Source organism: Sarcophilus harrisii, chromosome 5 (genome assembly GCF_902635505.1).
Source record: "Sarcophilus harrisii chromosome 5, mSarHar1.11, whole genome shotgun sequence".
NCBI classification, from domain to species: Eukaryota; Metazoa; Chordata; class Mammalia; order Dasyuromorphia; family Dasyuridae; genus Sarcophilus; species Sarcophilus harrisii.
The window spans coordinates 124434400-124449774 of record NC_045430.1 but is presented as its reverse complement, the minus strand read 5'-3'; positions in this window follow the sequence as shown (position 1 = coordinate 124449774).

The following is a 15375-nucleotide window of genomic DNA, read 5'->3' as shown; positions in this document are numbered from 1 at the left end:
TCCAATTTTTCCCCTCCTCCCCACCCCCTCCCCCAGATGGCAGGATGACCAGTAGATGTTAAATATATTAAAATATAAATGAGATACACAATAAGTATACATGACCAAAACGTTGTTTTGCTGTACAAAAAGAATCGGACTCTGAAATTCCAATTCCTCTTAATTCTAGTATCTACCCCCTTAAGTTTTCTTGAGCTTTGCTTTATTGAATTTTGCAGATAATGCCTTTTTAAAACAAATCAATTGAAGATCTGTGGCAAGCCTGTGTAGTTACCATTTTTCCAACAGACCCGAGTTCACATTTTATCTGTATTACATTTTTGGTGATTTTCATATTTTAAACTTCATTATTATTATGTATACCTCCTATGATGATGTGTAATCAGGGTTTTTTGATGTTATTGTTGTAATTGTTTGGCAAACCAAATTTTTAATTGATAAATGTGTATTCTACCTACATATGGGTCCACTGTCCCTCTCTTCAGGTTTCCCTATTCCCTAAGACACAACAATTTTGTGCAGTGTTACATACACTTAATTGATAAAGCAGTTGCAGATTTGAGAGGACTGGCTCCAATTTTGAAAGTTCCATTGTGTTCAAAACGCCATTAAAAAGCATCACATGAATGAGCAGGACCAGGAGATCATTATATACTTCAACAACAATACTATATGATGACCAGTTCTGATGGACCTGGCCATCCTCAGCAATGAGATCAACCAAATCATTTCTAATGGAGCAGTAATGAACTGAACCAGCTACACCCAGAGAAAGAACTCTGGGTGATGACTAAAAACCATTACATTGAATTCCCAATCCCTATATTTATGCCCACCTGCATTTTTGATTTCATTCACAGGCTAACTGTACAATATTTCAGAGTCTGATTCTTTTTGTACAGCAAAATAACGGTTTAGTCATGTATACTTATTGTGTATCTAATTTATATTTCAATGTATTTAACATCTACTGGTCATCCTGCCATCTGGGGGAGTGAATGGGGGGTAAGAGGTGAAAAATTGGAACAAGAGGTTTGGCAATTGTTAATGCTGTAAAGTTACCCATGCATATAACCTGTAAATAAAAGGCTATTAAAAAATAAAAATAAAATAAAATAAAAAAGCACCACATGCCAGAAATCAATCAATATGGCAAACTTCATTATCTTATTTTAAGAAATTGCCACATCCACCCCGACCTTCAGCAACCACCACTCTTAGTTAGTAGTTATCTACACTGAAGGAAGATCCTCCAGCAACAGAGACTCACTGAAATTTGAAGATGATGATTAGCATTTTTTAGTAATGAAGTACTTTTAAGTGAAGTGTGTACATTTTTTTAGGCATGATAATATTGCACCCCTAGTAGATTACAATCTGGTGAAAACATAAGTTTATTGATGTGATCTGGAGCCAAACCCTCAGTATGTCTAAGAATGCTTGTATTTCCAATGTATCATGCATGTTCACCTTTCATATATTTGGTTGCGTGTTGTCTTCTCCCATTAGAGTGTAAGCTTCTTATCAGCTATGAAAAGCTGGTTCTTCTCAGTAGTTCTGCGATCCAAATTAGACTGCACAGAAAAAACCATCTGCATACAGAAAAAGAACTAAGGAAACTGAATGTAAATCAGCCACATGCTATGTTCACTTTTTTCTGGTTTTTTTTTTTCTCTCTCCCATGGTTTTTCCCTTTTGCTCTGATTTTTCTCTCCCAACATAATTCATAAAACAATGTGTATTAAAAATAAATAAACAAAAAAATTAAAAAGTTCTGGGGAAAAAAGATTGTTAAGTTTCTTGAAAGCAGTCTGAGTTTCGTGACCTAAAACAAATTTCCAAGGCTAAAAAGTATGAATGAATTAATTTAAGGTGTTTCCACTGGGGAAATCCTTTACACTAATGAAATCACAGGTATGAACAATTCCTTACTCAAGTCACGCAAAGTCTACAAGCCTTTATTTAGATACAAGCAAAAAAAAAAAAAAAAAAAAAAAATCCCTCTTCTCAAAGAGTTAACATTTTAATGAAGGCAGGGTAGGCTACAGTAAAACAAAGCAGAAAACTTGTTAAGACAGGGAAGATATCTAACACAGGAGCAAAATTGATCCAAGTCCAGGCAACCCTCTTCAATAGAGGTTCTGGGAGGAGCCTTATAATCAGAGGGTGGGGCTCACCAGGGCTAAGGATACTTAGGAGACATGAGTTCTAAGGCTGAAATGATGGAGGAATGATTACAGCCTCTTAAGAAATGGAGGTGTAAAAACTACTCTCCTTAATTAAGACTTTGGCAAATTTTCTAGATGTTAGGGACAAGTAAAGACAGAGATTTAAGGATCTATCTTGGAGTAAGTAGATTTAGGCATATCTAGTAAAGCATGTGTGGAGGTAGATAATTTGAATATGAAAACATCAGTAAAGCAGGTGAAGAAGACTATAGAATTGCTTGCTTCTTTTCCTCATCTATTCATTTGCATGGACAATAGGAGGGATTTAGAGTTTTAAAAAGCTGAGGAATCCTGAACCCCAGTTCCTTAGTGATTATTAGACAGATGGACATTGTCTATGCCCTAGTCTTTAGAAATAAAGATTTGGAAAATATACCGCATCTTAATCTATCTCCTATCTCTAACAATGTCGACTACCCTCCCCTCTCTGGATTTTCATAGCACTGCTCTTTTCTTTGTTTTCCTCCTAGCTGTATAATTACTTCTTAGTAGCCTTTGCTGGTTCATTACCTGTACTTGGCCATCTTCTCTTCCCTCTTTCTTGATAACCTAATCAACTATTATTATCTGTGCAGATGATTCACAGATCTATATCCAGCCCTAGTCCCCAACTTGAGTCCTGCATCATCAGTTGCCCATTAGGCATTTCAAATTGGATATCCTAGAGATATCTTAAACTGAATATGCCCAAACTTTTACTCCTTATCACTCCCTAAAAAACCTCCACCCTTCTTTCAAATTTCCATGATCATCCTTCCAATCTCACATTTAAAATCTTTTTTTTTTTAAATGCCTCGTATTTTTATTTATTTATTTTAAATAACTTTTTATTGACAGAACCCATGCCAGGGTAATTTTTTACAACATTATCCCTTGCACTCACTTCTGTTCCGATTTTTCCCCTCCCTCCCTCCACCTCCTCCCCCAGATGGCAAGCAGTCCTATACATGTTAAATAGGTTACAGTAGATATTCGATACAATATATGTATGCAGAACCGAACAGTTCTCTTGTTGCTCAGGGAGAATTGGATTTAGAAAGTATAAATAATCTGGGAAGAAGAACAAAAATGCAAGCAGTTTACATTCATTTCCTAGTGTTCTTTCTTTGGGTGTAGCTGCTTCTGTCCATCCTTTATCACTTGAAACTAAGTTAGATCTTCTCTTTGTCGAAGAAATCCACTTCCATCAGAATACATCCTCATACAGTATCGTTGTTGAGGTATATAATGATCTCCTGGTTCTGCTCATTTCACTTGGCATCAGTTCATGTAAGTCTCACCAATCCTCTCTGTATTCATCCTGCTGGTCATTTCTTACAGAACAATAATATTCCATAACATTCATATACCACAATTTACTCAACCATTCTCCCATTTATAGGCATCCATTCATTTTCCAGCTTGTAGCCACTACAAACAGGGCTGCCACAAACATTTTGGCATATGCAGGTCCCTTTCCCTTCTTTAGTATCTCTTTGGGATATAAGCCCAGTAGAAAACTGCTGGATCCAAGGGTATGCACAGTTTGATAACTTTTTGAGCAGAGTTCCAAATTGCTCTTCAGAATGGCTGGATGTATTCACAATTCCACCAACAATGTATTAGTGTCCCTGTTTTCCCACATCCCCTCCAAAATTCCGCATTATCTTTCCCTGTCATTCTAGCCAGTCTGACAGGTGTGTGGTGGTATCTCAGAGTTGTCTTAATTTGCATTTCTCTGATCAATAATGATTTGGAATACTCTTTCATATGAATGGTAATAGTTTCAATTTCATCATCTGAAAATTATCTGTTCACTTCCTTTGACCATTTATCAATTGGAGAATGGCTTCATTTCTTATAAATTAGAGTCAATTCTCTATATATTTTGGAAATGAGTCCTTTATCAGAACCTTTGACTGGAAAAATGTTTTCCCAGTTTATTATTTCCCTTCTAATCTTGCCTGCATTAGTTTTGTTTGTACAAAACCTTTTCAATTTGATATAATAAAAATTTTCTATTTTGTAATCAATAGTGATCTCTAGTTCTTCTTTGGTCATAAATTCCTTTCACATTTAAAATCTTGAAATTATCTTCAACTCCTAGTACTTCCTCATCCTACATATCCAATCCATTGCTAAATCTATAAATCTCTAAAATCCAACCCTTTTTCTTCAGTCACAAAGTAAGAAGCTTAATTCTGACCTTCACCACCTCTCACAAAGATTATTGCAAAAGCTTTCCTAATGTCTCCCTGCCTCAAGTGTTTTACCACTCTTGTATATCCTATATACTGCTGCCAAAGTAATTTTCCTAAGTGCAGATCTGATTATGCCATTCTCTTTGTCAAGTAATCAATCAGTAACTTCCAATTGCCTGTAGGATAAAATGTAAACTCCTCTCTTTAGCTTTTAAAGGGTTATATCTATTGGCCCCAGTCTATATCATTGGACTTTGTTCTCCTTACTGTACACTGTAAGTCAGCCAAACTAGGTTTCTCTCTTTCTTATAAATGAAACTCATCTCCCATCTGGAATTATTTGCACTGGCCAAACAGCATGCTTGGAATTCACTTCCTCTTTCCTTTTCCTTCAGTGTCCCCTCTTCCTTTAGAATATGTTCAAGTACCATCTTCTGAATGAAATCTTTCCTGATTTCCCCCAATTGTAAGTATCCACATATATTCCACATGGATTTTTCTAAACACTGCTTGCAGGGAGGTGCAGAAATATTCTTAGACTCTCAATCACCTCTCTCTAATGGAAACTGATTTTTTTTACTTGGAGAACAAAATTCATGCCACCATTTAGGTCACTCTGCTCTTCTCAAAGAGGGTCGATTGAAAAAGAATTACACCCGTCTTCCTAATATTACTTTTATTGTTGTTCATTTATTTCAGTCATGTCCAACTCTTCGTGACCCCATTTGGGGTTTTCTTTACAAAGCTACTAGTTTTCCATTTTCTTCTTCAGCTCATTTTACAAATAAGGGATCTGAGGCAAACAGGATTAAGTGACTTGCCTTGGGTCATACAGCCAGTAAATGTCTGAAACTCAGAGATATTAGTCTTCCTGAACCCAGGTTCAGCACTGTCCTCTCTGCTGCCTAGTGACCTCAATTGCTAGTCTAGAGGAAATGATTTTTAGGATCGAGTCACTCTTCTAATAGATATCCCTTAATAAAGAAGGAATGCCCCAAACTATAATTAAAGGCGTGACTCCCTTCCCACCAAATAGTTACATAATGGCCATCACAATAGTACATGGCAAATAAACCCATTTACTAAAGTCAATAACAAACAGAAATCAGAGAAGTCATATATTTTGGAATATACCAGACAATATACAGATTATATATCCTTTCCCACTAGAATGATATCTGGACTGAGACAAAGTCCTCAGTTCATCCAAGAGAAAATTCTCCAAAGGCTCTGTAGCAAATTGGGAGGCTAGGGCATGTTGAGGCAACTTCTACGCGTTGACTTCTTCCCAAAGTCTTTCTCTCCCTTCAGGGTCCTCTCCCTGAAGAGAATCTAGACTTGACAACTTTTAAGGTCCTTAGTCATGCAGGAGCAGCTAGCTGGTGCAATGGTCAGAGCACTGCGCCTGGAATCAGGAAGAATTGAGTTTAAATCCAACCTCAGACACTAGCTGTGTCACCCTGGACAGGTCACTTAGGCTTGTCTACCCCATTTTCCTCAGTTGTAACGTGGAGATAATAATAGAACCTATCCCCCAGAGTTGTTGTGAGCATCAAATGAGACAATATTTGGAAAGTGACTAACACAGTTGCTGGCACATAATAGTCTCTAAATAAATAATTGTTTCCTTGTTTTCTTCCTTTAAATTCTAAACTTGTGATTTTAAGTCATCACTTCTCTAGGAAAATAGTTATGCTCCTTTTCAAAGACTGAGAAACTGAAGTAGAGAGATCTAAGAAAGAGTTTGATAAGAGCAAAGTCACAGGGCTTCAGCTATTAAACTTCGTTTTCTAAGACATTAATTATAAAATACAATAACTTATGAGAGATCTGATGAATGATGCTTTCACAAGTACTTAATTATAAATTTATCTTCTATAATAACAATGTTCAAACTCTTCTGCCTGTAGGCCATTTAAGGTAGTTTAGTTGAAAGATTTTGGAGTGAAGATATTTGGATTTGCTTCCTAGTGTAGTATAGTTAAAATAGACTTGGATTTGGAATCAGAGGACCTGCTACTTTCTTGTGCCTTTCTAGTACTCAATTTCCTCATCTGTAACATGGGAAGACTGAAGCAGATTATTTCTGTAGTTTATTCTAATTTAATCATTTTGGTTCTAAATAAAGTAAAATATTTCACTTGAAACCACAGCACTTTGACTCTCATTTTGTGATGTAGAAGAGGATAGAGGAAAAACTATAGAGCTGGGAAAAGGAAAAGAAGAAGGAATAAAATCAATGTAACCTGTCAGTATAATCTCTTTCAAATGGACTTAAAAAAATTTAAATTTGGGGGGCAACTAGTTAGTGCAGTAGATAGAGCACCAACCCTAAAGTCAGGAGGATCTGAGTTCAAATGTGACCTCAGACACTTAACACTTACTTCCTAGCTATCTAATTTTAATTTTAACAATTGTATAAATTTTTATATGAAAATCTTGTGTTTTTATATCACTTTCACATCTGAATATAACTTTCTTTTCCTCCTCCCTATCTATTCATTCCCTATAATAAAGAATTTGAAATCAAAGAGAAAAATAAGCAATTTAACAAAATCAACCATACAGCATTTATTAAACACCAACTTTAACTTCTCTACCAACCTCTAGTCTCATATTTCCAATTCCCTTTTAGACATCTTGAATTAGATGTTTTTTAGTTACCTTAAACTTCATATGTCCAAAAATGAATTAATTATCTGTACTTCCAAAGCTTCTCCTCTTCCTGACTTCCCTTTTTATTGTCAAAGGTACCACCACTATTCTCCTAGTTCCTAGCCTTGGGACATAGGTGACTTTCTAGACTCCATATCCAGCCAGTTGTCAAATTCTATCATTTCCACCTTTGTTACATCTCGGATGTCTTCTTCTCTCATTAAACATTGTCACCATCCTAATGAAGGTATCTATGCTTCAAGTTTCTCCCCATCATAATCCATACTCCACTGAGCTATCAAATTTATTTTCCTAAAAATACAATTCCAACATTATATTCTGGTAGTTCCCTATCATTCCAGTATCAAAAATAATTTAGTTTTGATAATCCCTCCTTAACTCTTCCTATCTGTCCAGTCTTCACCTACCTTATTCTGCTCTCTCTATATTGTTTGATCATGTAATACTGGTTTCCTTGCTATTCCTGGAACTTGACACCCCATCTTCAGACTCCAAATGTTTTCAATTCCCTAAGACTTGGAACACTGTACCTCATCATCTCTGCCTCCTGGTTTCCTTCAAGTCTCAGCTAAAGTCGTACCTTCTGCAAGAAGCCTTTCCCTATCCTCCTTCATTAGTCATTGAGCAGTCTAATGAGGAACATTTCAATGTTCATTTCGGTAAGATTTTGTATTCCAAATTTTTTTCTTTGCCTGCCTTCTCCCCAAGACAGCAAGCAATCTAATATAGGTTATACATATACAATACTTTTAAACATATTTCCATATTTGTCATGGAACAGTTTTAGATCACCTCGTTGCTTAAGAAGAGCTAAGTCGATCATAGGTGATCATTATATAATCTTGCTGCATACAATGTTCTCCTGATTCTGCTCATTTCATTTAGTATTAGTTCATGTAAGTCTTTCCAGGCATTTCTGAAACCAGCCTGCTCATCATTTCTTAAAGAACAACAATATTCCATTGCATTCATATACCATAATTTATTCAGTCATTCTCTAATTGATGGGCATCCATTCAGTTTCCTGTTTCTTGCCACTACAAAAAGAGCTGCCACAAACATTTTTGCACATGTGGGTCCTTTTCCCTCATTTAAGATCTCTTTGGGATATAAGCCCAGTAGAAATAATGCTAGATCAAAGGGTAGGCACAGTTTGATAACTTTTTGAGCATAGTTCCAAATTGCTCTTTAGAATGGTTAGATCAGTTCACAACTCCACCAACAATGTATATGTGTCCCAATTTTCCCATATCCTCTCCAACATTCATCATTATCTTTTCCTGTCATCTTAACCAATCTGAGAAGTGTGTAATGGTATCTCAGAGTTGTCTTTATTTACATTTCTCTGATCAATAATGATTTAGAGCATCTTTTCATATGACTAGAAATGGTTTCAATTTCTTCATCTGAAAATTGTTCATATTCTTTAACCATTTATCAATTGGAGAATGGCTTGAATTCTTATAAATTTGAGATGGATGTCTTTTTAACTAACAGCAGAGAATATTTGCATTTGCCAAGAATTGAACCATGAGTTGACTAACCTAAATCTTGTCAATATCTTTTTTGAAATATTTTATATTTCAGAAAAAAATCAAAATAAGCATGTTAACTCCATTCCTAGGTTTTTCAAGCTGTATACTCCAATTGTTAGATCACTAAAAAGCTATCTACCTACCCTATTTATTTTTGTTTCCTGCAGAAACTGCTTTGCTGAGCTAAGATTTAATGTTATGTCTTAAGTTTTTATAGAGGATCACTAAAACATAAATCCACTTGATGTCTTTTGAAAATACTTGTTGGAAATACTTGATGGTGTTAATATTCAATATTCTTTACATAATAATCTATGTGATGAATAACAACTAAAATTTAGTAGCAGAAAAGTTTGCTCTGAGATGAGATGTTTTCTTTGATCAGGTGACATCTGAATAGTCCAGCACTTTTACCTTTTTTTTGCCCTACCTGCCAAAAAGCTCACAAGTAAACTAATTCACCTCAAGTTTCTAATATCTGAAATTTGAGGTAAGTTCGTTTACTTTTTAAACTGGCATATATTCCCAAGGATCTGTTGTATATGTTCTTTTCTTTCTTTGCCTTGGTGAAATCATCAACCCATTAGCTACATAGATGTGTACATATTAGCCTAGTCTTTTTCTAAGTCCACTTCCAATTGAATGTTTCAAACTGGATATCCTCTTGGAATTTTAAACTCAACTTTTCTAAAACAAAACTATCCATATCAGTTGTCACCTACAACAAAGCTTCTTAAACTGTGGGTCATGACTGATGCTGAGCCAAATGAGCAGAACCAGGAAATCATTACATACCTCATAACGATACTGTATGAGGATGTATTCTGATGGAAGTGGATTTCTTCAACAAAGACAAGATCTAACTTAGTTTCAATTGATAAAGGATGGACAGAAGCAGCTACACCCAAAGAAAGAACACTAGGAAATGAATGTAAACTGCTTGCATTTTTGTTCTTCTTCCCAGGTTATTTATACCTTCTAAATCCAATTCTCCCTGAGCAACAAGAAAACTGTTCGGTTCTGCACACATATATTGTATCCAAGATCTACTGTAATCTATTTAACATGTATAGGACTGCTTGCCATCTTTGGGGAGAGGGCGGAGGGAGGGAGGGGAAAAATTGGAACAGAAGTGAGTGCAAGGGATAATGTTGTAAAAAATTACCTACCCTGGCATAGGTTCTGTCAATAAAAAGTTATTTAATAAAAAACAAAACCAAAAACAAAACAAAACAAAAAAAAAACAACTGTGCATCATGTAACTGAATGTGGGCATCATGGATTTATGATTTGTTATCAGTAAATTTAGATTTATATACTTATTTAATATTACCTATATACCCAGGGTCACATAAAAATTTCTCAGGCAAAAAGGGGCCATGACTGGAAAAAGTTTAAGAAGCCCTGACCTAGACCACTTTAATGACTTTTTTTTGGTTTCTAGTTTCTGGTTTTCCTTCCTCACTTCATGTCTTCTTCCATATACTTGTCAAAGTAATTTGCTTTTAGCAGATATCTGACCATATTACTAGCCTACTTAATACATTCCCGTGGTTCCTTATTGTCTCGAAGGTAAATTATAAACTTCTCTTGCTTTAAAAACCCTTCATATCCTAGCCTCAATTTAACTTTCCAGTTTTATTATATTTTTCTTCTCTCTTGAAAACTAAGATCCAGCCAATATGGCTTTTTCCCTCTTCCTCAAATAAGATACTCTATTTTTTTGTGTCTTTGTATTAGTTATCTTCCATGCCTGGAATATACTTCCTTGTAAACATGACCTCCTAGAATCCTGTTTCCTTCAAAATTCAGCTCAAGTATATCATCTATTTAATTCCTTTCTTGATTCTCCAAGTGCTAATATCATCCCTCATTTGTACTTGTTTTGCATATATCTGCTGTGTGTAACTAGGGGTTGGTTAATAAAGCCCAGTCCTTCACAAATCCATTGTTAGTGGAGTTATGAACTGATCCATCATTCTGGAGAGCAATTTGGAACTATGCTCAAAAAGTTATCAAATTGTGTTACTCTTTGACCCCGCAGTGTTTCTACTGGGCTTATATCCCAAAGAGATCTTAAAGGAGAGAAAGGGACCCACATGTGTAAAAATGTTTGTGGCAGCCCTTTTTGTAGTGGCAAGAAACTGGAAAATGAATGGATGCCCATCAATTGGAGAATGACTGAATAAATTATGGTATATGAATGTTATGGAATATTATTGTTCTATAAGAAACAACCAGTAGGATGATTTCAGAGAGACCTGGAGAGACTTACATATACTGATGCTGAGTGAAATGAGCAGAACCAGGAGATCATTATACAAGCAACAAGAAGATTATATGATGATCAATTCTGATGAAAGTGCCTCTCTTCAACAATGAGATGATTCAGGCTAGTTCCAATGATTTTGTGAAGGAGAAAGCCATCTGCCTCAGAGAGAGGAATGTGGGAACTGAGTGTGGATCACAATATAGTATTTTTCACTCTTTTTTGTTGTTGTTTGCTTGCATTTTGTTTTCTTTCTCATTTTTTCTTTTTTGATCACATTTTTCTTGTGCAGCATGACATTTGTGGAAATACGTATAGAAGAATTGCACATATTTAACATATATTGTATTACTTGCTTTCTAGGGGAGGGAGTGGGGGAAAGAGAGAGAAAAAATTTAGAACACAAGATTTTGTAAGGGCGAATGTTGAAAATTATCTATGTATATATTTTGAAAACAAAAAGCTTTAATTAAAAAATTAAAAAGTCGCCTGGGGAGGCCATGGGGAAAAAAATGTCCATGTACTTTCTTCAAGGAAAAAAAAGATTATTCTGAACTAGAAAAATAATAGACATGAACATTTCCATATTAAAATAAAAGCCAGGGGCAGCTAGGTGGTACAGTGGATAGAGCACCAACCCTGAAGTCAGGAGGACTTGAGTTTAAATCAGGTGTCAGACACTTAACACTTCCTACCTGTGTGACCCTGGGCAAGTCACTTAACTCCAAGTTAAATGAATAAAAGCCAATCTTCTCAATAATGATACAATTCAGACCAGTTCCAATGACCTTGTGATAAAGAGATTTCTATACCCAGAGAAAGAACTGTGGGAACTGAGTATGGATCACAGCATGGCATTCTTACTCTTTTTGTGGTTGTTTGCTTGCATTTTATTTTCTTTCTCATTTTTTTTCCTTTATGATTTGATTTTTCTTGTGCAGCAAGATAATTGAATAAATTTGTTATGGGCTAGAACTCTGTACTTGAAACAAGGATTCTTACAAGGTGTTAAGTCAGTGGAATCTATCTAGTTTAACATGGTAATTAATAACAGTTCTCTAGTTCAGTATAATTGAATTAATCTTACAACAAATAATGGTGCCCTGGTGATATAATGATTGGTTTATACTCGGTATATAGCATATAAGCTGGAACAAACTCAGCTAAGAGAGATTCATTCCATCTTACACCATTGTGGTGGCTAGCCTGTCCTCCTGCATCTCCTCCATTGAGACCAAGCTAGCCCGGGCCTCAGAGAAGGAGACAATAAAGAATTTGGACTTTATCCCTGGCTATTCAGCAGATTAATCTGCTGAAACGAAGACTGGTCCAAAGACCTCTAGAAAACCAGCCGGAATACTACAAATATGGATGCATATGTTGAACTTAATATGTATTTTTACCCTGTTTAACATATATTGGATTACTTGCTATCTAGGGGAGGCGGTAGGGAGAAGGGGGGAAACTGGAACACAGGGTTTTGCAAGGATTAATGCTGAAAAATTATCTATGCATATCTTTTGAAAATTAAAAAGCTTTGATAAAAATTAATTAAAAAATAAAATAAAACATCAAAAAAATTAATCCAAAAGGAAGGGAGGAGGTCCCTTTGTTAAATTCTAGGATTAAAGGGAGTAGTCTAGGAGCAATGAATTGTGACAAAGATCCCTATAAATGTTACCTGAAATTATCTTAGAGCAGACAAGTCATATTGGAGGGCATGGGTGTCTATGCTAGTTTAGACCTCTCTCTGTCTCTCTCTCTGTCTCTGTCTGTCTGTCTGTCTGTTTTTCTTTCTTTGTGTCTCTCTCTGTGTCTGTCTGTCTGTCTGTTTTTCTTTCTCTGTGTCTCTCTCTTTGTGTCTGTCTTTGTGCTTGTCCATCTGTCCGTCTCCCTCTCCAAGCTAGAAATGTCTTGGAAATAGATTCATATAAATTAAATAAAAATGTTTCTGGCAAATTCAAACCTAAATCACAGAGAATAGTATTAATATTTTTTTTCTTTTGGCATTAATAACAAATTAAGGATATCTGAATGTCAAAATTTTGTAGATCTACAAGACCATAGGATTTTATCATCAAGGGGTGTGGTATGATAGAAGCAATATCTCCTAAGGTCCCTGTCATAGAGACTAATTTTTTTCTCTAAAAGGAAAGAAAGTTCTTTTTTTTTAAAAATAGTATTTTATTTTTCCAAACATACATAAAGATACTTTTTTAATGTTCATTTTTGTCAAAACTTTATGTTCTAAATTTCTCTCCCTGGGGCAGCTAGGTGGTGCAGAGGATAGAACACCAACCCTAAAGTCAGGAGGACCTGACTTCAAATTTGCTCTCAGACACTTAAACACTTCCTGACTTTGTGATGTAATGTCCAGACTAGCTTTCTCAAGGATCTCTCTAGAGATTGAACACACTCTTACTGGAGTCTCTCTCGAGTCTGATTATTTCAAGTCCTTTTAGCCCTTATATACCTTAGTACAATTACACTACTACAGCACATTAAGCATGTGTCAGCTGTAGAACAATTGCATCACCACACTAAGTACTAAGTATATGTAAACTAGAGATCCATTATCTCAGTAATCACACTGAGTAAACACCTGTTGTAGGTATCCTTGTTTCAAGTATACTTTTCCAGAGTTCCTGCCCTCTATAGTGTGACCCTGGATAAGTCACTTAACCCCAAGAGCCTCAGCAAAAAAATTAAAAATTAAATTAGCTAATAAATTTCTCTTTCCTTACTTCCCTCTTCCCCAAACAGCAGGCAATCTAATATAGGTTAAATATATGCAATTGTTTTACACATAATTTCTATATTTGTCATGCATAAGAAAAGTCAGACTAAAAAAAGATTTAAAAAACCCATAAATAGGGAACAAACAAAAAGGTGAAAATACTATGCTTCAATCCCCATTTGGTTTCTATAGTTCTCTTTGGATGTGATTGGCCTTTTCCATACTAATCACTACATTGTTGAGAAAAGCCAAATCCATCACAGTTGATCATCACATAATATTGTTACTGTGTACAATGTTCTCCTAGTTCTGCTCACTTTAGTCATCATCAGTACATGTAAGTCTTTCCAGGCTTTTCTGAAATCAGCCTGTTCCTCATTTATTATCAAAAAATAATACTCCATTCTATTCACATACCATAACTTCAGTCATACTGCAACTGATAGGCATCCCCTCAGGATCCAGTTCTTTGCCACAAGGAACTGCTTACTGCTACAAACATTTTTTGCACATATGGGTCCCTTTCCCTTTTTTATTATCTCTTTGGGATACAGATGTACTAGTGAGATTACAGGCTCAAAGGGGTATGCTCTTTGGGCATAGTTCCAAATTGCTCTCAAGAATAGTTGGATCATTAGTGTCCCAGTTTCCCACATCCCCTCCAACATTTATCATCATTTTTATCTGTCATCTTAGCCAATCTGAGAGCTGTGAAGTGTTACCTCAGAGCCATCTTAATTTGCATTTCTCTGATCAATAGTGATTTAGAGCATTTTTTCTTATCATTAGAAGTGACTTTAATTTCTTCATCTGAAAATTGTCTGTTCATATCCTTTGACTATTTATCAATTGAAGAATGATTTGTATTCTTATAAATTTTTATTTTATTTTGCTGAGGCAATAAGGGACTTGTCCAGGGTCACACATCTGGAAAAGCATTCTTATAAATTTGAAAAATTTCTACACATATTTTAGGAATGAGGCTTTTGTCAGAAACAATAGATGTAAAAATTTTTTCCCAGCAGAAAGCTCTTGAGACTTGATAGAGTTAAAGGGCTCAGGTTTGAGCCATTTATATGATTTCCTAGGTGTAAACAACATAGCTTAGGAGCTTCAGTGGTCTCTTAGATTTGCAGATGACTCACTGCCATGGAAGTACCATAAATATAACCACACCCATATGACTCAATATACCCTGCTATTATAAGTTTCTATAAAGAAACAGGACCCTGTGTTTACCTGAACCATAGCTTTACTGAGTGTCTTTTCCATATTGTTTTTAAACATTAAGTGTATGTATATTTAATTTCATTACAATTCTAAGCCTGAACCACTGGAATGGGGTCCCTGAATATATACATACATACATACATATATATATATAACATATATATATATATATATATATATATATATATATATATAAATATAGGGAAGTTTGGAGGAGGGATGGCTTTGGAAGAAGCTGTGAGTTTCATTTTGGATGTGTTGACTTTCAGATGCCTATGAAACATTCAGAAGTCAAATAGGTAGTTGTTACCATATGACAAAAATTCAAGAAAGAAATTAAGGCCGGATACGCAGATATTGGAGTCTTCTATATAGAACTTTGACTGAATCTAAAGTAATTGAAGAGATCATCATTGAAAAGTATTGAGGGCCCAGGGTCTCAAGGAATACCCATAATCTGTATTAGCATGATCATCTAGCAAAGGAGACTAGAAGAATTTTACAATTAGGAAAACCAATG